Here is a 25,179-nt window from a genome sequence, read left to right on the forward strand (position 1 = left end):
AAATACAGATTTCTGGATGCTATATACTAAATTAACATCACTTGTGTGAGGCCCAGGGACCTATATTTTGATCAAATACCCCAGATATTTATGCACATACAGGTTTGTGACCCATGGTAGCGAACTTTATATTGACTCTGGATTTCTGATGTCCATTTAATGTATGACTGCAAAAGGAAGGCAAAAAAGGGCCCTAGCTGGTGAACTTGCAGATTGTTGCTTCAATTTCAATGGTTTTCTTCTCTGATCAAGAATGAAGAAAATGGGTACTGTTATCTTCCACTTATGGCTCTGCTTTATATACCTGTGAGAGGAGAATCAAAAAGAGCCAAAAAAAAGAAAATACATTTAACATTTTGGCCTGATTTATAATTTTCCATTCCCTCTTACAGCAACCTCAATTCTTTCCTTCATTCTTTCAGTACTTACTTTCAATACTACTAACTTACCATGAAGTTTTATGTATGATAATAATTGTACAATTAAATAATGTATAATTGGTTATAGTAATTTAAGCAAAAAAAGGAGCTCTTTTGAGGAAGTTTGGAATCCAATTATTTTGTTCATAAGGATTATTATCAGTTACCTTGGTTATGTGTTTTTATTGTAATCAATATTCATAATTGATTATTAATACATCTCATCCTTTGCTTTAGTTATTAAAGTCACTAAAATTTATTTAACAAGTAACACTTCTTTTTAAATAAATAAAATTTGCTAATTGTTGAAATAATTATTATTAGCGTTCTCATTCTGTTAATTTTACAAAAATTGTTTTTGTCTTGTTTTTGCAATTCATTCATTCAATGAGTTTCCTCCTATTTGAAATTTAAGAACTATATTGCTGATTGTAGGATAGGTATGAATTGCAGTTCTTGACAATGTAATAAGAAGTAAGCTTGAGGAAATAAATATGTACTTAATGATATCCAGCAAGAATAAGGCTTCTATAATGAGGTGTTTTTCTTTGGTTTTGAAGATTATCTTCTAAACACTAGCCTGTATCTACCTGTTTAAGTGTGAAGCTAAAGCTGTACACTAAAAAAGTAAATACATCTGCTTCATTTATTCATGTCTTTATACAATTTTAGTTAGTTAGTTTATTTATTTATTTATTTATTTATTTATTTATTTATTTAATCACAGTCACAGAAGAGCATTTTATTCATATCCTCAACCTGCTAACCAGTGTTTAACCAATGTGGTTCTCTTGCTCATAATCAGATACCTGTTTGTTTCAGCAGACACAGTAAGACCCTCAGCATATCGGAGACAAAAACATACGGCTTAGAGACAGCTGTTGAATAGCATCATTATTTTTTGAAAATCCCAACAACCTTGCAGTGAGGGATTTTAGGGAAAAGTAGAAGAAATCTTCAATTACTGACAGGTGCTTGTGCTCTTAAACTAGATTCCAAAACAATGAGACGAGGTGTACTACTTCCTTCAACCAAAGTTTCAAAATTCTTTACATTTCTCTTTTAATAATCTGCACACTGCAACAGTGTTGGCTGTAAAGTTCTCTTTTTTCTCTGGCTGCTACAATAAAATTAGAGTACTGTCAATAGAAAAAAAAGTGTTGCTCCCTAATCTAGGATGCAATAAAATCACACATAACACAAAACAAACCATTTAAAATCAGATGTTTAAAAGAAAACTGATCTTCTGGAATGATATGTCTTCCTAAAAATAAAAATGTTCGAGGAAAGAATAGGGCATAATATAACAAAAACCCTGGAGTTATACCTATCAGGTCACAATAGCAGTAATAAATGTAAAGCTGAAGCCATTTGCTCTGATCAGTGATTCCCAAAGTATGTTCCACACACTGATGTTCGCTGCTCACCGTTAACGGTTCATATTAGTGGTTTTGTAACTTAGATCAAACGAAGCCTGTGGCAGAACAACTCTGGTTGGACTGAGAGGAGCTGCAGCCCACAGAATGGACATTTCCTTCCCTTCTCCTGCCTGTGGCAGCCCCCGAAAGAGCTCTCTATTAACCTTCAGTCTGCTGTAGCACATTTCCAAAATTACTAGTTGAAAAACACTTGCAGGGTAACTTGGACATCCAGACAGGATTTGTTGAGGATTGAAAAACATTGGTCATTAATGGGCATTTACCAAATAGCTGGAATATATGAGCATGATTACATATGTAATAGAGCCAAACACCACAGTGAGCTCATTAGCTGCTGTTAAAGATGATCCAGATTCATGGAACTTCCAAGTATGAGAAAATACAAAATGTGATTGTGATTCATGATTTCTCTAAGTGTTAATCAATGAAATGATAAATACCTCTCATTAAGCATAGTGTTTAACTTGTTGTTACCTTGGGCCTAGCTCTCTCAATTCAATGATTCCTGGGGGGAAGTCTGGAGTTACTTCAAAATTGTACTCTAATGAGATCGCCATCTAAGGTAAAACAAGCTTGGTTGAAATATTCATTTATCTTTGATGCTCCTGACAGTCCTAGTGAAGCCCTGGGGCAGTTGTGATTTTTCTGTGTGCAAGAAAGCTTAGTTCTGTATGCTCAATGAGAAAAGGTATACCTGGGGTAATTAACTTCCTATATTCTGAACATAAGCAGGATTCAGTGAGGGTGTGTGTGTACACACACTTGTGCACCAAGGTTTCTCAATAGAAGTACTATATTGACTTCTGAGGCTCAATACTTTTTTTTTGTTGTTTGCTGTTATTCGTGCATTGCAGATATTTATCAGTACCCCTGACCTCGAAGTACTAAATGCCAGTAGCACCCACCTCCAATAGGGATGGCCAAAAATTGCCAAAATTCCCCCCCGGGGGTGAGGCGGGCTAAATCTTCCCTTCCCGAGTGGTGAGTCACTGATGCAGACCCCTTACAGATCATGTAGGGGTAGCAAAACAGTGCTGTTTCTCCTAATGGATGAGGGAGGAGTGCAGCAGAATTTCCGGGCTGGAAATGTCCACAGACAGTATCTAAGAAACGACTCCCTTCATGGCACAAACAAAGATGCGGAGGCCCAGAGGAGTGACATGATATCTTCATCTTTAAAAACCAATGTTTTCTGGGACGCCTGGGTGGCTCAGCAGTTGAGTGTCTGCCTTTGACTCAGGGCGTGATCCTGGGGTCCCCAAATCAAGTCCCACATTGGGTTCCCCTCCGGGAGCCTACATCACCCCCTGCCTATGTCTCTGCCCCTCTCTGTGGGTCTCTCATGAATAAATAAAATCTTTAAAAAAGCAAAAACAAATAAACAAACAAACAAAAAAAAAACAATGGTTTCAACATCATGTTCCAAAGCACATTCCACATGGCACTAGTTCCTTAAGTCATTTCTCTAGAAACAGGTTCTGGGGTCTCCTAAGTGGGAGAAACACTTCACACCAAATCATTCACTTGCAAGTAAGAAAAACTTTTAAAAATTTCATTTACACAAGGACGTCTCAAAGATTTCTGATCCTGGATCCTCTTCTCATGTCTGATCCCTACTAACTGGAAGCTGAGCGCCTCTGCCCTTAGGGCACGAACGCACTAACTACCAGGTACTCTCCCCGTCTTGGAGGGCTGTTTTAAACCTGTCTGTGGTATTCCGAAATTCCTTATGAGGCGTGCCAACTATTCCAGTTTTCAGGTGAGACATTTAACCGAGGGTAAAAAACTTTTTTTTTTTTTTTTTGGTAAACCCAGTTTGGTTTACTGGTTGGAATGACAGATGATTTTAAGCAATTCATCCTGTGCTCGGCACCAAGGAAATTCTAAAAGAAGGCTTCTTCTGAAGCCCTCTCTGACCATCCCAAGCACCCTTTCTTGTGGATCCTACGGTCCGGTCCCTGCCATTCATTTGGCACTTAACACATACTGCTTTTTGTTTTTGGTGGGTGTGGCCTTCTTCCCTCAACCTGACCAGTTTCCAGCAGGCTAAGGACTATGTTTTACGAATCTTCACATAAATTATCCTCTTGCTATGTTAACATATCATGCAGTAAATCCTTTTTAAGCTATTTCTTTTAAAAATGTGCTCAACACAAATAATCTTTTTATAAACTGGTATTCAACATAGAGGCCTGGGTTTAAGTACAGAAAGGTTCTCCCAGCAGAAACCATGTTTACCTGGTCCCTGTAACTCTTTTATAGTTGTCCTTGGAGTATACTGCTAGAATGCTGACACCTGAGCCCATGTTCGCCGGCAAAATAGGGTATGGGTTATCAAGGCAATAAGGCTTTTTTTTTTTTTTTTTTTTACACAATTCAGGATTTGTAGGATTTTCAAAATAGTAACATTCCGGCTTGCCGTTGAAGCCGACGGAGTCAACTGACAGTCCAGTTCATCCAGTTTATGGAGCTGCAGGTCAGCAATCATTCTGAAGTCCTTTTCAAACTTGAAAGCCCCGCCTCCGGTGGCGCAGAGGGTGGTGCGAAGGCTGGAGAAGTTCTCGCTGCGCATCTGAATAAACCTGTGCACGGCACAGCCGGGGAAGCGGATGAAGTGCAGGTTCCCTTTGCGCCCACACCCGGTCAAATTTTTCAGTTCTAGATGGACGTCTCGGATCCCGGTTTTCCCATAAGCCATATTAGAAGTGAAATACTTCATGATGCTCTTCAGGTTCTCCACCTCCCCTTGCTCCTCTTCAGCTGTAATATCCTTCGGTTCGAAGTAGACCACTTTAATCAGCGTTCCGCCGATATCCATGCTGAACCATGGGAATGGCAGCCTGTGTTTGCTCATTCTCCTCCGCAGCCGGCATTTCTTGGCCGGGGAGTCGTGCTGAGGGGGCAGTGGCTGCGGCTGCGGCTCTGGCAAGAGCGGGAGGCGCGGGGGCTGGACTGGCGGCGGGTGGAAGCCGTTGTGCAGCAGCGCGTTCCTGGCTGCAGCGCCGGCGTCGGCGGGGGCCCCCGGGGCGTGCGTGGCTGAGTGCTCCGACCGCCCGCCCGGGTCACCCAAGCCGGGGGCTGGTGCGGCGGCGCGCGGGCCCCGGCTCAGGCGGCCTCTCTGGAGGTCGTTCTCGGGCGTCTTTATTTCCCCGGATCCTCCCTGCGGTTTCCGATTCAGCAGCCGCAGAGCCGGCGCCGGGGGATGGCGAGCCCGGCGCTCCTCCCCTTCTCCCACGGGCTCCTCCCGGCTCCTCCGCTTTCTGCCCCGCGCGCCCGCCTCGCCGCGCCGGCCGCCGGGAGCATGCGGGCTCCTGGCACGGAACCGGGGATCCCCGCGGACCCCCAGCCGGGGCCCCCACAACCTGCCTCCCCCTGATCTCGGGCCGCGCGACTAAAAACGCTGCTTCCTTGCCTCCCTCTTCATACAATTTTAAGTGCTAGGGTTTTCTCTTGGTGATCTAAAATAATATTGAACACTGAGAGGTAGAAAATACAAGTATATTTTCACTATTATCAATGTGCCTTAATAATGTGGAAGGAGGGGCAGTCCTGCTGGCTCAGCCCGGGTGGCTCAGCGGTTTAAGGCCACCTTTGGCCCAGGGCGTGATTCTAGAGACTGGGGATCGGGTCCCATGGAGCCTGCTTCTCCCTCTGCCTGTGTCTCTGCCTCTCTCTCTGTCACTCATGAATAAATAAATAAAATCTTTTTAAAAAATAATGTGGAAGAAGTTTCTACTTATTTTGGTATTGCTATGCATTTCTTTTTTATCCCCTTGTCATATAGCCTTATCTATTTTTTCTATAAGTTTTAAAGTTTTATTTTTCACATTTAGATCTACACTGTAACTGGTATTAAAATATTCATCCATAGTCAAATAAAGCCATAAAGTTTCATAAATGGTGGGAGACCTTAGTGGATATTTGAACAACTGATTTTAGAGACAAGAAAATTGAGGGCCAGAGAAGTTAACTAACATTTGAGTTAGTTGGTCATGTGCCCAGCAGAATGTATGTTGCTTATAGTGACTCTCTTCCTTTTTATTACACATACATATCATTTACATATGACAAAAAAAAATCTCCCCTTGGATAAGGACTACTGAACAATTCTGACCATTGGACCATTGGAACAAAAGCTTGTTGTGTCCTCTATTGCACCCAGTGGCTATGTTTGTTGGCACTTTCTTACATAATGCACAGAAGATGGAAAATGGCTTTCACTTCCTATTCTAGGGCATGTCCTTATACCAACATTATTTTCTAGCATGACTATTCTGTGTAGATTTTCAATTAAGTTAACCAAGAATTGGATGCTTAACTAACTGTGCCACCCAGGTGCCCCTATTTTTTTTTATTTTAAATTCCAACATAGCTAACACACAGTATTATATTAGTATTATATTAGTTTTAGGTATACAGTATAGTGATTTAATAATCCATACATTACCCAGTGCTCATCACAACAGGTGCATTCCTTAATCCCCATCACCAATTTCACCCATTCCCCTACCCACCTCCCCTCTGGTAACCATCAGTTTGCTTTCTATAGTTCAGAGTATGTTTCTTGATTTGTTCCTTTTCCCTTTGCTCATTTTCTTTTTGTTTCTTAAATGCTATGTATGGGAGAAATCATATTTGTCTTTATCTGACTTATTTCACATAGCATTATATTCTCTAGCTCCATCAGTGTCATTGTAAATGATAAGATTTTATTCTTTTTTATGGCAAAATTATATATATATATATATATATATATATATATATATATAATCTCCATTATCTATGGTTGGACATTTGGGGGTGCTTCACTACTTGGTTATTGTATATAACCCTGCTATAAGCATAGGGTTGCATGTATCCCTTTGAATTAATGTTTCTGTAATTTTTAGGTAAATTCTCAGTAGTATGATTACTGGATAATAGGGCAGTGCTATTTTTTAATATTGAGGAACCTCCACACAATTTTCCATAGTGGCAACACCAGTTTGCATTCCTACAAGCAGTGCACGTGGTTTTCTTTTTCTTCACATCCTCACCAACATTTATTGTCTCTGTGTATTTGATTTCAGCCATTCTGACAAGTATGAAATGATACCTCATTATAGTTTTTATTTACATTTTCCTGCGATGAGTGATGTTGAGAATCTTTTCAATTGTTGGCCATCTGGATGTTTTCTTTGGAAAAATGTCCCTTCATGTCTTCTGCCTATTTTTAATTAGAGTATTTGTTTTTTGGGTGTTGAGTTGTATAAGTTCTTTGTAAGTTTTGGATACTAATCTTTTATTGGATATGTCATTTGCAAATATCTTTTCCATTCCATAAAAAGCAGTAGGCTGCTTTTTAGTTTTGTTGATCATTTACTGTGCAGAAGCTTTTTATTTTAATGGAATCCCAATAGTTTATTTTTGCTTTTATTTCCCTTGCCTCAGGAGACATATCTAGAAAAATATTGCTACAGCTGATGTCAAAGAAGTTACTGCCTGTGCTATCTGCTAAGATTTTTATGGTTTCAGATCTTTCATTTAAGTCTTTAATCTATTTGGAATTTATTTTGGGGTATAGTGAAAGAAAGTGGTCCAGTTTCATTCTTTTGCATGTAATTATCCAGTCTTCCCAATATTATTTGTTGAAGATATTGTTTTATCCCCCAGTGGATATTCTTTCCTACATTGCCAGATGATTGACCATATAATTTTGGGTTAATTTCTGTGTTCTCTATTCTATTCTATTGATCTATATGTCTATTTTTGTGCCAGTACCATACTGTTTTGATTACTACATCTGAGTAATACCAATTGAAGTCTAGAACTGTGATAACTCCAGCTTTGGTTTTCCTTTTAAATTTGCTATGGCAATTTGGGACCTTTTGTGTTTCCATATACATTTTAGGATTCTTTGTTCCAGTTCTGTGAAAAATGCTGTTGGTATCTTGATAAGAATTGAATTAAATCTTTAGAATGCTTCGGGTATTACAGAAGTTTTAACAATATTGGTTCTTCCAATCTATGAGCATGGAGTGTCTTTCCATTACTTTGTGTCATGTTCAGTTGCTTTCATCAGTGTTATAGCTTTCAGAGTACATATCTTTAATATATTTGGTTCAGTTTATTCTTAGATATTTTATTCTTTTTGGTGCAATTTTAAATGGGACTGTTTTCTTAATTTATCTTTCTGCTTGTTCATTAGTGTATAGAAATGCAACATATTTCTGCACATTGATTTTTTTTTATCTTGTGACTTTGCTGAATTTGTGTATTAGTTTTAGCAGGTTTGTGTGTGTGTGAAATCTTTAGGGTTTTCCATATAGAGTATTTTGTCATCTGTAAATAGTGAATGTTTTACTTCTTCCTTACCAATTTGGATACCTTTTATTGCTTTTTGTTGTTTAATTGCTGAGGCTAGGACTTCCAGTACTATGTTGACTAAAAGTGTTGAGAGCGGACATCCTTGCCTTATTCCTGATTTTAGGGGAAAGCTGTCAGTTTTTCCCCATTAGGTATAATGTTTGCTGTGTGTTTTCCTATGGCCTTTATTATGTTGTGGTGTTTCCTCTAAACCTACTTTGTTGAGGGCTTTTATGATGAATGGATGTTGTACTTTGTCAAATGCTTTTCCTGTGTCTATTGAAATGCTCATAAGGTTTTTATCCTTACTCTTATTGATGTGATGTAACACATCAATCGAATTGTGACTATTCCACCACACTTAGATACTGGGAATAAAGCCTACTTGACTGTGGTGAATGATTTTTTAAAATATATTTTTGGTTTCTGTTTGCTAGTATTTTTTGAGGATTTTGGCATGTAGGTTCATCAAAGATATTGGCCTTTAGCTCTCTCTCTTTTTTTGGTATCTTTATCAGATTTTGGGATCAGGGTAATGCTGGCCTTGCGGAATGAATTTGGAAGTTTTCCTTCCATTTTAATTTTTTGGAATAGTTTGAGAATAGGTATTAACTCTTCTTTAAATGTTTGGAAAGAAGATATTGTATATATATACAATGGAATATTACTCAGCCATTAGAAACGACAAATACCCACCATTTGCTTCGACATGGATAGAACTATAAGGTGTATGCTGAGTGAAGTAAGTCAATCGGAGAAGGACAGACATTATATGGTCTCATTCGTTCAGGTAATATACAAAATAGTGAAAGGGATTAAAGGGGAAAGGAGAGAAAATGGGTGGGAAATATCAGTGAGGGTGACAGAACATGAGAGACACCTAACTGGCAAATGAACAAGGGGTAGTGGAAGGGGAGGTGAGCAGGAGGATGGGTTGACTGAGTGATGGGCACTGAGGGGGGCACTTGATGGGATGAGCACTGGGTGTTATGCTATATGTTAGCAAATCGAACTCCAATAAAAAAGTATACAAAAAAAGCAATAAAAAATTCCACTTCACTTAAAAAAATAAATGGTTGGTAGAATTCATCTGTGAAGGCATCTAGTCCTGGACTTTTGTTCATTGGAAGTTTTTTGATTACTGATTCAATCTCCTTGCTGGTATTTGGTTCATTCAAATTTTCTGTTTCTTCCTGCTTCAATTTGGCAGATATTTGAGGAGATATTTTTTATCTTTTTATTTTGTGATTTTCTTGACTGATTTTTTAATAGAAGTATTTATTTTTACTGTTTTTGTGTTTTACATTCATACTGTCACTCTGGTCTCTTCTTTTCACTCAGAGTCCCCTTTCATATCTCTTGCAGGACTAGTTTAGTGGTCATAAACTCCTTTAGTTTTTCCTTATCTGGGAAGCTCTTTATCTCTCCTATTCTGAACGATAGCCTTGCTGGATAGAAAAATCTTGGCTACAGATTTTTCCCACTCAGCATGTTAATTATATCATGCCACATATTTCTGGTTTTCCAAGTTTCTGATGAAAAATCTACTAATAGATTTATGAGAGTCCCCTGGTATGTCACTGTCTTCTTGTCTTGCTGCTTTGTAAACTTTTTTATCACTCCTTTGACATTTATTTTATTTTATCATTTTATTGTTAATGATTTTATTTATTTATTTTATTTTAGAGAGATTGAGCACTAGTATGGGGATGGAAGGAGGGAGAGGGAGAGAATCTCAAGCAGACTCTATTTCAAGCATGAAGCCCAATGCAGGTCTTCATCTCATGACTCTGAGATCATGACCTGAGCCAAAACCAAGAGTCAATTACTCAACCGACTGAGCCACCCAGGCACCTCCATTTAAATTACATGTCTTGGTGTGGATCTACTTTTGCTGATTTTGCTTGGGGATTCTCTCTGTGCCTCCTGGATCTAGATATCTGTTTTCTTCCCCAGATTAGGAAAGTTTTCAGCTATTATTTCTTCAAATACATTTTCTGCCTCCTTTTTCTCTCACTTCTGTGGCATTCCTATAATGTAAATTTTAATGCATGTGATAAAGTCATTGACTCCATAAGTCTATTCTAATTTTGCATAATTCTTTTTCTTTCTTTCCTTCTTTTTTATTTTTTATTGTTTAATTTGCCAACATATAGAATAACATCAAGTGCTCATCCCATCAAGTGCCCCCCTCAGTGCCCGTCACCCAGTCACCCCCACCCCCCGCCCACCTCCCCTTCCACCACCCCTAGTTCGTTTCACAGAGTTAGGAGACTTTCATGTTTTGTCTCCCTTTCAGATATTTCCAACTCATTTTGTCTCCTTTCCCCCTTATTCCCTTTAACTATTTTTTATATTCCCCAAATAAATGAGACCATATAATGTTTCTCCTTCTCTTTCCTTCATGGATGTATCTTGCAAGAAGTTGCTGTGGCCAAGTTCAAGAAGGGTGTTGCCTGTGTTGTCCTCTAGGATTTTGATGGAATCTTGTCTCACATTAAGATCTTTCATCCATTTTGAGTTTATATTTGTGTATTGTGTAAGAGAATGGTATAGTTTCATTCTTCCACATGTGGATGTGCAATTTTCCCAGCACCACTTATTGAAGAGACTATCTTTTTTCGAGTGGATAGTCTTTGCCCCTTTGTCAAATATTAGTTGACCATAAAGTTGAGGGTCTACTTCTGGATTCTCTATTCTGTTCCATTGATCTTTGTGTCTGTGTTTTTTGCCAGTATCACACTGTCTTGATGACCACAGCTTTGTAGTACAACCTGAAATCTGGCATTGTGATGCCCCCAACTATGGTTTTCTTTTTTAATATTCCCCTGACTATTTGGGGTCTTTTCGGATTCCACACAAATCTTAAAATAATTTGTTCTAACTCTCTGAAGAAAGTCCATGGTATTTTGATAGGGATTGCATTAAATGTGTAAATTGCCCTGGGTAACATTGACATTTTCACAATATTAATTCTTCCAATTCATGAGCATGGAAAATTTTTCCATCTCTTTGTGTCTTCTTTAATTTCTTTCAGAAGTGTTCTATAGTTTTTAGGGTATAGATCCTTTATCTCTTTGGTTAGGTTTATTCCAAGGTATCTTATACTCTTGGGTGTAATTGTAAATGGGATTGACTCCTTAATTTCTCTTTCTTCAGTCTCATTGTTAGTATAGAGAAATGCCACTGACTTCTGGGCATTGATTTTGTATCCTGCCACACTGCCAAATTGCTGTATGAGTTCTAGTAATCTTGGGGTGGAGTCTTTTGGGTTTTCTATGTAAAGTATCATGTCATCTGCAAAGAGGGAGAGTTTGACTTCTTTGCCACTTTGAATGCCTTTTAATTCTTTTTGATGCCTGATTGCTGAGGCTAGGACTTCCAGTACTATGTTGAATAGCAGTGCTGAGAGTGGACATCCCTGTCTTGTTCCTGATCTTAGGGGAAAGGCTCCTAGTGCCTCCCCATTGAGAATGATATTTGCTGTGGCCTTTTTCTAGATGGTTTTAAGATTCTGAGGAATGTTCCCTCTATCCCTACACTCTGAAGAGTTTTAATTAAGAATGGATGATGTATTTTGTCAAATGCTTTTTCTGCATCTATGGAGAGGATCATATAGTTCTTTTATTTTCTCTTGCTGATATGATCTATCATGTTGATTGCTTTACGAGTGTTGAACTAGCCTTGCATCTTGGGGATAAATCCCACTTGGTCATGGTGAATAATCTTCTTAAAGTATTCTTGGATCCTATTGGCTAGTATCTTGTTGAGAATTTTTGCATCCATGTTCATCAGGGATATTGGTCTATAATTCTCCTTTTTGGTGGGGTCTTTGTCTGGTTTTGCAATTAAGGTGAGGCTGACCTCATAGAAAGAGTTTGGAAATATTCCATCTCTTTCTATCTTTCCAAACAGCTTTAGCAGAATAGGTATGGTTTCTGCATTAAACATTTGAAAGAATTCCCCAGGGAAGCCATCTAGCCCTGGACTTTTGTGTCTTGGGAGGTTTTTGATGACTGCTTCAATTTCCTCCCTGGTTATTGGCCTGTTCAGTTTTCTATTTCTTCCAGTTCCAGTTTTGGTAGTTTGTGATTTTCCAGAAATGCATTCGTTTCCTCTAGATTGCCTAATTTATTGGTGTATAGCTGCTCATAATATATTTTTAATATCCTTTGTGCCCTTGGTGTTAGTCATGATCTCTCCTTTCCCAGTCATGATTTTATTATATTGAGTCATTTCTCTATTCTTTTTAATAAGGCTGGCTAATGGTTTATCTATCTTATTAATTCTTTCAAAGAACCAACTCCTGGTTTTGTTGATCTATTCCACAGTTCTTCTGGTCTCTATTTCATTGAGTTCTGCTTGAATCTTTATTAACTCTCTTCTTCTGCTGGGTGTAGGATATATTTGCTCTTTTTTCTCTAGCTCCTTTAGGTGCAAGTTTAGCTTTTGTATTTGAGTTCTTTCCAGTTTTTGGATGGATGCTTGCATTGGGTTGTATTTCCCCCTCGGGACTGCTTTTGCTGTATACCAAAGATTTTGAATGGTTGCATCTTCATTCTCATTAGTTTCCACTAATCTATTCAATTCTTCTCTAATTTCCGTATTGACCCTTTCATCTTTTAGCAGGATGGTCCTTAACCTCCACCTGGTTGAAATCCTTCCAAACTTCTTCTTATGATTTATTTTTTTTATTTTTTATTTTTTAATAAATTTATTTTTTATTGGTGTTAAATTTAAGAACATACAGAATAACACCCAGTGCTCATCCGTCAGGTGCCCCCCTCAGTGCCCGTCAGCCATTCACCCCCACACCCCGCGCTCCTCCCCTTCCACCACCCCTAGTTAGTTTCCCAGAGTTAGGAGTCTTTATGTTCTGTCTCCCTTTCTGATATTTCCCACACATTTCTTCTGCCTTCCCTCATATTCCCCTTCACTATTATTTATATTCCCCAAATGAATGAGAACATATAATGTTTGTCCTTCTCTGATTGACTTACTTCACTCAGCATAATACCCTCCAGTTCAATCCACTTTGAAACAAATGGTGGGTATTTGTCATTTCTAATGCCTGAGTAATATTCCATTGTATACATAGACCACATCTTCTTTATCAATTCATCTTTCGATGGACACCGAGGCTCCTTCCACAGTTTGGCTATTGTGGACATTGTTGCTATAAACATCGGGGTGTAGGTGTCCCGGCGTTTCATTGCATCTGTATCTTTGGGGTAAATCCCCAACAGTGCAATTGCTGGGTTATAGGGCAGGTCTATTTTTAACTTTTTGAGGAACCTCCACACAGTTTTCCAGAGTGGCTGCAACAGTTCACATTCCCACCAACAGTGTAAGAGGGTTCCCTTTTCTCCACATCCTCTCCATCTTTTGTGGTTCCCTGCCTTGTTAATTTTCCCCATTCTCACTGGTGGGAGGTGGTATCTCATTGTGGTTTTGATTTGTATTTCCCTGATGGCAAGTGTTGCAGAGAAAGATCTAAATGTGAGACAAGATTCCATCAAAATCCTAGAGGAGAACACAGGCAACACCCTTTTTGAACTTAGCCACAGTAACTTGCAAGATACATCCACAAAGACAAAAGAAACAAAAGCAAAAATGAACTATTGGGACTTCATCAAGATAAGAAGCTTTTGCACAGCAAAGGATACAGTCAACAAAACTAAAAGACAACCTACAGAATGGGAGAAGATATTTGCAAATGACGTATCAGATAAAGGGCTAGATTCCAAGATCTATAAAGAACTTCTTAAACTCAACACCAAAGAAACAAACAATCCAATCATGAAATCGGCAAAAGACATGAAGAGAAATCTCACAGAGGAAGACATAGACATTGCCAACATATCATTCTTTCCTCCTTTATCGAATATTAGTTGACCATAAAGTTCAGGGTCCACTTCTGGGTTCTGTATTCTGTTCCATTGATCTATGTGTCTGTTTTTGTGCCAGGACCACACTGTCTTGATGACCACAGCTTTGTAGTACAACCTGAAATCTGGCATTGTGATGCCCCCAACTATGGTTTTCTTTTTTAAAATTCCCCTGGCTATTCGGGGTCTTTTCTGATTCCACACAAATCTTAAAATAATTTGTTCTGACTCTCTGAAGAAAGTCCATGGTATTTTGATAGGGATTGCATTAAACGTGTAAATTGCCCTGGGTAACATTGACATTTTCACAATATTAATTCTGCCTATCCATGAGCATGGAGTATTTTTCCATCTCTTTGTGTCTTCCTCAATTTCTTTCAGAAGTGTTCTATAGTTTTTAGGGTATAGACCCTTTACCTCTTTGGTTAGGTTTATTCCTAGGTATCTTATGCTTTTCGGTGCAATTGTAAATGGGATTGACTCCTTAATTTCTCTTTCTTCAGTCTCATTGTTAGTGTATAGAAATGCCACTGACTTCTGGGCATTGATTTTGTATCCTGCTACGCTACCAAATTGCTGTATGAGTTCTAGCAATCTTGGGGTGGAGGCTTTTGAGTTTTCTATGTAGAGTATCATGTCATTGGCGAAGAGGGAGAGTTTGACTTCTGCTTTTCCAATTTGAATGCCTTTAATGTCTTTTTGTTGTCTAATTGCTAAGGCTAGGACTTCCAGTACTATGTTGAATAGCAGTGGTGAGAGTGGACATCCCTGTCTTGTTCCTGATCTTAGGGGAAAGGCTCCCAGTGCTTCCCCATTGAGAATGATATTTGCTGTGGACTCTTCATAGATGGCTTTTAAGATGTTGAGGAATGTTCCCTCTATCCCTACACTCTGAAGAGTTTTGATCAGGAATGGATGCTGTATTTTGTCAAATGCTTTCTCTGCATCTAAGGAGAGGATCATATGGTTCTTGGTTTTCTCTTGCTGATATGATGAATCACATTGATTGGTTTACGAGTGTTCTTCATGATCTTTTAATTGTTTTTCTCTTTTTTCCCTCTTTGCCATCAACTTGTCTTCTATGTTACTCACTTGTTCTTCTGCCTCGTTAACCCTCGTCATTAGCACCTCCAGTTTGGATTGCATATCATTTAATTGATTTTTAATTTTGCCCTGATTAGATCTAAATTCTGCAGTCATGACGTATCTTGAATCATTTATGCTTTTTTCTAGAGTCATCAGTAGGTTTATAATTGTGATCTGAATTGACTTTCTGACATTGAATTATAATCCAAATTTTGTAAATCTGTAGGATAGCATACTGTTTCTGATTCTTTCTTTTGTGGTGATTTATTCATTTTGCTCAGTGCAGAGTGGGCAAAAACAAGTTGTACTGGAAAAAGGAGAAAAAGAGAGAAAACAAAGTGTGTGTGGGGGAACAGAAAACAAAAAACAAGTGGGAGTATTCTCTGATTCTGTATACTGTAAATCCCTCGACTTCCCCTGTAACTTTCCAGTGCTGCTTGGTCAATAACTTGCTTTTCCCCAGTCCTTCCAGCTGATCTTCTGGTGAGGGGCCTGCTGTGCTGATTCTCAGGTGTGTGCACCTAGAGGAGCTGCCCGCCTACTGTCAGGTGCAAGGCTCAGTGTTAGCTGTTTATCCTGTGATGCCCCTGCTCAGTCCCAGGTACAAGGCGACACCAGGAGAAGGAACAATGGTGGCGGCGGCCAGCTTTCCAATCCTGGAGTCAGCTCCTGCAGTAACTCCTGCAGCTCCAGCCTGCAGGGGCCTGGATGCTCTGGGGTAGGGTACACCTATTTGCACAGCTCAGGGCCGCCCAAAGGCAGGAGCATCCCTGTTGTCCTGTGTCCTCCCGGCCTCTGCCTGTCTCGGGAGGATTGCCAGATCTTGGGCTGTGTCCCCCAGTGACCTTGGCTCCGGGTCTGCACTGCTGGAATTGCGCTCCTGGGCCCCGCAGGCCCCTCCATGCATAGCTGCTGCCTGAGCTGCTCCCGGGGCCCTGCTGTGCATGCGCTCCACCCCTTTATGGAGCTCGGCCCACCGTGTGTGATGCACTCTCCCCAGGGCACACTCCCTGTTAGTGCCCCTGGGAGCATGAGGACTTCACTGCCTCTCCTGGGATCCTGCCCAAGCTCCCCGGGAGTGCCTTTCCCTCAGGGAAGATTGGTAAAGCTCCCACTTTTCTGGCACTGGGCTTTCCTGTCCTGGGGCACTCGCCTGTGGCCTTAGCCCGGCTCCTTGTGGGGCCACACCCCCTTGGATGCTTTTTTATTTCTTTATTTTTTTTCCATCTTCCTACCTTGATAGAAGCACAAACTCTTCTCACTGTAGCATTTCAGCTGTTCTCTCTTTAAATCTCAGATCGAATTCGTAGGTTTTCAGAATGATTTGAAAGTTATCTAGGTAAGTTGGTGGGGACAGGTGACTTGGGGACCCTACTCTTCAACCATCTTGCCCCCTCTCCCCGGATATATCTTATATAATACAGGGTTAGTTTACAGATACCTTTTATGTGTTGAAGTCTTTCTAAGTTAAAATTGTACTTTTTTCTTAGTAAAAGTTGAATGTCTGATTTCTATATTGATGTTTTGACATCTCACCCTCAGTAGAAGGTTCTGAAATCTCATCAGTTGGGTGTTCATTAGGTCAAGAATGACTAGTTGGACATATTTTTCTTAACTGTTTTTAAACTTATTCCTCTTAGGTTCTGTTAAAACCTCTTATACTGGTCCTATTTTCTGGAAAACTCTAAGTCACTTTTTTTAATCTTCCATAGTCACACATATATTTCACTCAGTCTCATTTTATTTCTTATAGATTTACTGACATAAAGTTATCATTTAATGTATGATTATTATAATGTATCTATATAAACTTATCAAGGTTTAATAATCACAATTGTAAATATAACCAATATTATCAATACAAATGTAATTGCTATTGCCTTATTGCTAATTGTGAACACTATTGTTAATATACTGTTATTAATAGTAATGCATGATACCTCATGTTGTGAAATATTCAGAGTGCATAGATTTTAATCATATAGTTAATGTAGTTACTTTTTTCAAAAAAATATATCAAACATTAACAGTTTCATTCCAGTGTAGATCTTATGGACTATCTTGATTAAATAGCGAGTACCTATTATCTTTAAGATACAGAGATAGATACCAAGGGTATATACTCATATGAGAGTTTAGGCCTTTGAGGAACTTGTAGTCTTGTTGGGAATACAAAGTACATCATAAATCACAGAATCTCTGGGTGCAAAACTTCCCTTTCTTAGTTTTCTCAGGTTCCTTTAACAAAATAACATAGATTGGGTGACTTAAACAAGGGACTTTTATTCTTTTGCACCAAGATCAAGGCGCTAGCAGATTAGGTATCTGGTGAGGACCTGCTTCTTGGCTTGTAGATAGCCCTTTTTTAACTGGGTACACACATGGCCTTTCCAAGGTATGTGCTTATGGAGACATCTCTTTGTCTTCTTCTTCTTCTAAGGGCATTTATCCCATCACAAGCCTCCCACCCTCCTGACCTAATCTAATTTAACTCTATTTCTAAAGGCCTCACCTACTTAATACCATTACATTTGTGTTAGGGCTTAAATATATGAATTTTCAGGGGACACAAGTGTACAGCTCTTAAAAGTCCTTAAAGTTAATTTTACCTGATCCTTAAGTCCTCTTACACTCCATAAAATAGTCACACTGTCTCATTATTTCCAATAATGAGAACTTCATTTCCTGAGGCAGCAGCTCCCTCTGTGTTGAATCCATACTGATTATTAGAAAGTTCTTTTTAAAATTTAGTTGAGAGGCACCTGGGTGGCTCAGTTGATAGAGCATCTGACTCTTAATTTAGGCTCAGATCATTATCTCAGAGTCCTGGGATTGAGTCCTGCCTGGGGCTCTGCATTCAGCTGGGAGTCTGCTTGAGATCCTCTCTCCAGTTTCCTCTGCCCCTCCCTGACTTGTTCACATGTGCACTCTCTTTCTCTCTCTCTCTCTAAAATAAATCTTTGAAACATAAATAAATAAATAAATAAATAAATAAATAAATAAATAAATAAAATTTAGTTGAAAGTAATCTCTCAATAGTGTTTAACCATTGGCCCTGGCTCTATCATTTGGAGCCCTATAGAATCATTCTATTTACTCCCTATATAGGAATCCCTAGAGTAGCTAAAGATAATTAGCATATTACATCTTGCCCATCCCCAAAATTTCTCCAAGATATATTCATCTCTAGTCTCCTCAGAAATTTATCCTGTATAATCTTTTTATTCTCTTGTATCCTGGCCTTCCTACATGCATAAAATGTTAAATAAAACAATATTGCACACATTAAGTACTAAATAAGTAAAGTAAGCAATGGCAGTTAAAGGAGTTCAGAGAAGGGAATATTAACTGAAGTCCAAGCGATTAGACAGGGTTTAGTGGTTGAAGTCATACTTGCACAGGGCCTTAACACAGGAAGATGAGAGAGGGTAATGTGAAAAAAAGCCCCCCAAATTGCGCTGTATGTGGCTTTTTCAGGAGCTATGTTCAGATTAGTTTAGTTCAACTGCATGGCAAGTATAGGCATTGAATTACTTCACTGAAATCCATTAAAAAAATATCTGTACCAGGGGTGCCTGTTTTCAGCTCAGGTCGTGATCTCAGGGTTGTGAGATTGAGCCTCACTTTGGGCTCCACACTCAGCAAAGAGTCTGCTTAAGGCTCTTCCCCTTCCTCCTCTGCCCCTCCCCCTGCTTTCTCTCTCTCTCTCTCTCTCTCTCTCAAAAATAAATAATTAAAAAAATAGTTGTACCAAACTTTGATTGTTGTCCTATATTCTCCCTAAGAAACAATGGCCCATTTTAATACATTTCCTTATAAAGCAAGTGACACATGTATTTGCATTTCAGTGACTGCTTCAGTTTTAAGAATATCTCACGAAACATTTGCAATGATGTGGATGGAACTAGAGGATATAATGCTAAGCAAAATAAGTCAACCAGAGAAAGACAATTATTATATGATCTCACTCATATGTGGAATTTAAGAAACAAAACAGAGATCATAGAGGAAGAGAGGGAAAAATAAAACAAGACAAAATCAGAGAGGGAGACAAACTATAAGAGACTCTTAATCATAGGAAACAAACTGAAGGTTGCTAGTGGGGAGGGGGGTGGGGGTGTGGGATAACTGGGTGATGGACATTAAGGAGGGCATAAAATGTGACGAGCATTGGGTGTTATATAAGACTGATAAATCACTGACCTCTACCTCTGAAATAATAATACATTGTATGTTAATTAATTGAATTTAAATTAAAAAAAGACTATCCCATGAAAGTCTTAGATATATTATTTAGAGTGGAATGATTTTACTGTGCTGTAATTTTCCAGGGAGAGACTTCTCCTGCCATAAATTAGATGCCTTTAAAGGTCTAGGTTCTTCAGATGAAGATATCAAATTATCTAAGTTTTGATTTTAGCGGAGTCCAGTTAATCCAAGACCAAAACAAATGTAACATTTCTATGACACTTTCACTGACTATCATAAACTGGGAGTGAAAAGAACTAAGGAAAGAAAGAAGAACATGGGGATAGAATGAGTAAGGATGTATTCATGTACTTATGAAATAAGCTGTGGGTAGGATATGTGTATTGTGCTAGCATATGTTGTGTTCAAAAGATAAGCTGTGTTGCATGTCGTGACATGGTATACTATTCTTATGATACATGTTGTATAACATTTTTGGTAAAGATATATATGTGGTAGTGCTTAGGTTACTTTTATCTACTTAATTCAGAGAATGGCTGATGATATTGGGATGGGTGAACTATTTGAATGAAAAACTTACAAGTAGCTTCTCAAAAGGCCAGGTTGTAGGTACTGATATTGTGTGAAAGTTCTTATAATAAATCTCTTCTGGCAGCTTGAAAACATGTATTCATGTATTCATTATTCACCAAATAATAACTGACCATCTATTGTATATCAGCACTGTAATAGGCTCTGGAGATGATAAGCAAAAACAGACAAGTCTTTCCCTTTGAGATTGTCATAGTTTAGTCAGAGAGACGGGCATTAATGTAATAATCATATGCATAGCTATTTGTCGACCTAAGTGTTCCAAGGAAAAAGAACAGGATACTATAAGAGAATACCATGGTGTGTGTTCTTTTATGTGTTCCATATATTCTCTACTATACCTACAGACACCAGCTGGTTGCTGCTACAGGTCCCAGTTGGTATGATTCTCAAAAGGCTGATTATTCATTTGGGTTCCTAGAAAATTCAAGTCTTACCTAATTTATAACAGGTAATGGATGTGAGTGAAATTAGCCACTTATACATCTATCTCCCCAAGTAGAATGTGAGCTCCTGGAGAGCAGAAACTCATTTGACCCAGCCCTATATCTCTATCCCAGTGTTTGGCATATAGTATGAGGTCAGTAAGTGCTAGCTGGATGACTAAATTAATCCAACTGTAATTTAGTATAGGTTAAAAATATATTCTGAACCAATATTTTTCATCAATAGTGCAGAACCACAAGACCACTTTAATTATGTTCTAATTCCATTCTTTTAAACTCTATAGTCAATTTCAAAATATGCATTTGAAGTTCAGTTAGAGGTGTGTAAATCAAAGTGATTTTTTTAAAAGATCTAATTGAGGAAATAATCAAACTTTGCATTGACTCTAATTATTGATTTGGGAGCAAAGCTTTAAAATTCAAAATAAATCCCACGTAGCTTCAGTGAATATATTGGGCAGATAGTAATGCTGCTAAATCCGAACTTGATTGTGACTGTGGTGATGAGCTCAAAAAATTTCCACCATTATTATCTTTTTAGGGGGATGAGGCAGCTAATTGCGTTTAATAAGCAGTTTACTGCTTTCTAAGTCCTTTGCTTTTCAGTTTTACAACTGACACTGATTCTGCTAAAACTCTTTCCAGAGACTAAAATATTTCTGCATATATCTGGTATATTTAAGTTACACCCCAGAATGAGATAGGAATATTACAGAAGCAAGACTGTGAAAAGAATTTAGAAAGGTAAATATGTTTCTGGTTGTCTTGCCACAATAAATGTGGATAACTCAGTAGATGATTAGAGTACAATAAGAATGCTAAAAGATAACTCTGAGTCAGATAGTGACGTGGTCTTCAACACTGTCTTGATCTTCATGGTGGAGGCCTCAATTCCCTGCCAGTTTAAAATTGGTCAAGGAAAAGGAAAAGATAGGCTCCCATAGAACTCAAATTCTTCTTAGTGAGCTGTTGTTTACTTGTAGGCTGAAGGTGCCTGATGATATTTCTTCTAATTTTTCTAATGTATTCCTGGCCCTGCTGCTCTTATGGCCTCAGGCAAACTCTATCATAAAAAATGAAGGTGTACTTCGCAGGTATAATAAAAGTGCATACGTGCAAATAGGTTTGTCAGTTGATATGCTCATATCAACTTAAAAGAACTTCACATTTGTACAAATTAAGAAATAAATCACTAGTATACAAATTCTCTGATTTCCCTCTCTTCATCATTTTCTCTGCAGGCCCAGGCTGACTAGGCTATTTTATAGAAGCTGGAGATGACTCATTACCCCACATTACTTTGTCTCACAGATGGCATCATTTTATTTTATGTGCAAAGAGACAAGTGATATTTTTGCCTTGGTTTTATTGGTTTTATTGTATTAGGCTATGGAGAGCACTGGCTGTGATGAATATATAATCTGGTACAAGAGTTTTCATTTGGAACTTGGAGCTTTGGTGGAATACATAGGGAGATAAAAAGGGAGATATTTTAAAAAGGCATATAGAGGGAGAAGAGAGAGAAATGTAAAAAGAGAGTTTATTCTCTATATAAGCAAGGTATTATTTTCTATACATAAGAGAATACTGAAGACCTGTAGATGGTTCTTAGGCTAATCTATTTATTTGGCACTGGAAAGTAGTTTTTAAACTGTGCTAAAATTGTTGATCCAAGGCTTTTCAATTTTTGCCCCTAGTTACAGACTTGATAATTATTTTCATTAACCAAGGAACCTAGCGGTGCTGCAGAGCTAAGCTAATGATTGGCTTCTTGCCAATGCCTAAATGATAAGGAAGCAATTTCTCCCAGTAAATCAAGTATAAGAGATGAGAATCCTCTAAAATGAGTGTGTGTCTGTAGTGTGTGTGTGTGTATGTTTCCCTTAGTGGTGGTCAGTGAATGCAAGTATACAAGGAGTGGGGATATGTGCAAATTCACTGGAAATAAACTTTTTTTCTTATGTGGGATGAGTCAAGGATAATTTTGTAGAGTTTCTTCTGTTGTATTCAGGAAAAAAAACTGATCAACTAGGTATAATTCTCTATTTCTTCTGTCAGAGAGCTAGGTCATTTCACAATCTATACAACTTTTGAATTTCTATGTTGTACACTTGAAACTAATGTAATATTGTATGTTATTTATACTTCAATAAAAAGAGAAAGTTAGATATTTGTTATAGATATCTGTCATTATGAGAATGGAATTATGAAATCCTGCTGTTATACAAAGTGGGCTCAATATACTCTGTGAAGCATGCAAATATCAGTGTAACTTACTATCATAGCCATATAACAAAGTACTTCTTAAGGAGTTTAATAACACCTGTTAAAACTCAGGTTTTCTAGATCGAAGCCAAAGACTCTTTCTAGCTAGTGTTCAGATATTAATTTCACTCACTCACAAACCCTGGGTATACAAAATAACCCATTATTTTCTAAACCAAATTAAATCTGACCTGAAGGCTCTTTTATGGAGATCCTATAAACGATTTAGTATCATTCATTATTGGGTCTCTCTTCTAATTCCCCAGTGCTGTGGGTGTTAGTGAGGTTTTATTCAATGCAAAATTTGAAAAACTCCCTCAGTGACTTGGTTTACAAAGGTCCCTGCTGATGTGCTTATTAGACAAACCTTCATTTTCCATTGGGTAGGGGTGGTGTTCCCACTTTTTTGACTGGCCTGGGCACAGGGTTTGAGGTTGGACAGAAGGTCTAGCATATTTGATCTAGATGGAAGTCACCTGAGGTTCCATTTCTTCCCCCAGTGACTCTCAGGGCTTAAAAAGCATGTTTCCCAGCTATCTGGGAACCAGAAAAATTTACTTTTCCAGCGTTGGGGACTCTCTCATAGACCTGGGGTCAGCTAATTGGCTCACCTGTATCTTTTTAAGCACTTCTTTCTTTTTTTTTTTTAATTTTTATTTTTTATTTTTTTTTAAATTTTTATTTATTTATGATAGTCACACACAGAGAGAGAGGCAGAGACACAGGCAGAGGGAGAAGCAGGCTCCATGCACCGGGAGCCTGACGCGGGATTCGATCCCGGGTCTCCAGGATCGCGCCCTGGGCCAAAGGCAGGCGCTAAACCGCTGCGCCACCCAGGGATCCCTAAGCACTTCTTTCTAACCTGTCTCTTCCCAGTGAAACTTTAGAGATGCGTTTGTTACTCTCTTCAGTGGGAGAGTAGGACAGAAAATCCTGAAGTCTGATAACACTGCCTAGGAGGGAGGCAAGATGGTGAAAGAGCAGGGGGCCACGTATCATCTGGGCCCCTGAATTTAGATAGATAACTATCAAATCATTCTGAACACCTGGCAATTCAACATGAGATGTAAGAAAAGAATGGTTGGAATTCTACAAATCAAAAAACAACCACTTTTTGTAAGCTAGGAAGTGCAGAGAGGTTAATCTGAGGTGATTTATTGGAAGATAAATGTCAGGGGAGGGAGCCTCCATAAGCTACCTGTGGGAAAGTGATATAGCCCTGAAGCAAAGCATCAGAACCTTTAGAAATCTGCTCCAATGAGAGATGTCCCTGCCTGAAAATGCTCAGATAGTGAAGTGGGGAAGAATCCTAGGTGGAAGGGTATGGTTTCAGGATTCTTGGGGTCACAGAAAGAATGGGGAATCCTGAGCAAGCGGAGTTCCTAAGCAAGCATTGGAACAGGTAAAGCAGTGAGGATCAGCGAGTCTGGGAGGGGGGCTTTCCACTCGGTTCACCATAAATTGTGAAACACAGCATGATTCAGTAACAGCTTTCTTGGGGGTTGGGCACTGCAAAGAACAGAAAGCTGGGACCTCTTAATTCCCCCAGAGGGGCAGCACAGGAGTGTGCACTACTACGCAACTGCTCCCTGCAAAGGACAGAAAACTGGTGGTCCTCTGCCTTCCCCTAGGAGAGGAAGTGCAGGGGCATGCGTGACCTAGCAATTGCTCTTGGTGCGGAGGCCCTGGAAAGCACAGAAATGCAGGACCCTTGCCCTTCCCCTGGGAGGAAATGTGCAGCGCCCACCATAGGAATCTGCAGAGTTTGACAAACACAAAAGTGAAGACCGCTTATCCCTGAGGGTTTATTAAGAGAGAGGACAGTGATTTTCCACCTCTGGGGCTGGAGGTCTGGGCACGCCATTTTTATTTTCATCCTCTAAAGAAGTGCAGAAAGCCTTTAGGGAACAAAAGTCATATACAGAAACCAGTAGCAGCTCACAGTGAGCCTGGACCTCTGGCAAGGGGTGGTGAAACTTGACCCAGGCAAAGACACCTGAGAATCAGTACAGCAGGCCCCTCTCCCAGAAGAGCAGCTGAAACAATAAGTGAAAAGCAAGTTTATGGGGCACACAGAACTGCAAAACTCTAGGGCTAGGGGAAAATAATATATAGAATTTGATATTTCTTTCTCATGATTTATTTTTCAGTTTAAAATTTTTTATTTCCTTTTCATTTTTTCCCTTTTCAACTAGTTTCTTAGTTTACTAACTTTTTGTTTTTGAGTCTTTTTTTTAACTTTCATTTTTTTGACATTTATATTTTATAGATAGATCTTCATTTTTGGCTTCCTTTCACTGTATTTAGGGCTTTTAAAATGTATATAGGTTTTGCCTTCTTTACAATTTTGGGATTTAGTGTCTTCTAGCAAACCAAAATACATCCAGGACCAAGGGAATCACCTTGTTTTGTCCACCTGTGAGATTATATTCTCTCTCCCCTCTGCTCCTTTTTTGTTTTTTTTTTTTTAATTCTTCAGATTTATCTAGTG

The 25,179-nt window shown here is 38.8% G+C and overlaps 1 pseudogene; it reads right to left on the reverse strand.

Annotated features, from left to right (window-relative positions):
• Positions 1-3,625: 3,625 nt before the first annotated feature.
• Positions 3,626-6,931, reverse strand: LOC144308871 (pantothenate kinase 1 pseudogene; annotated as a pseudogene).
• Between the last annotated feature and the right edge of the window lie 18,248 nt (positions 6,932-25,179).

Source organism: Canis aureus, chromosome X, assembly GCF_053574225.1.
Source record: "Canis aureus isolate CA01 chromosome X, VMU_Caureus_v.1.0, whole genome shotgun sequence".
NCBI lineage: Eukaryota > Metazoa > Chordata > Mammalia > Carnivora > Canidae > Canis > Canis aureus.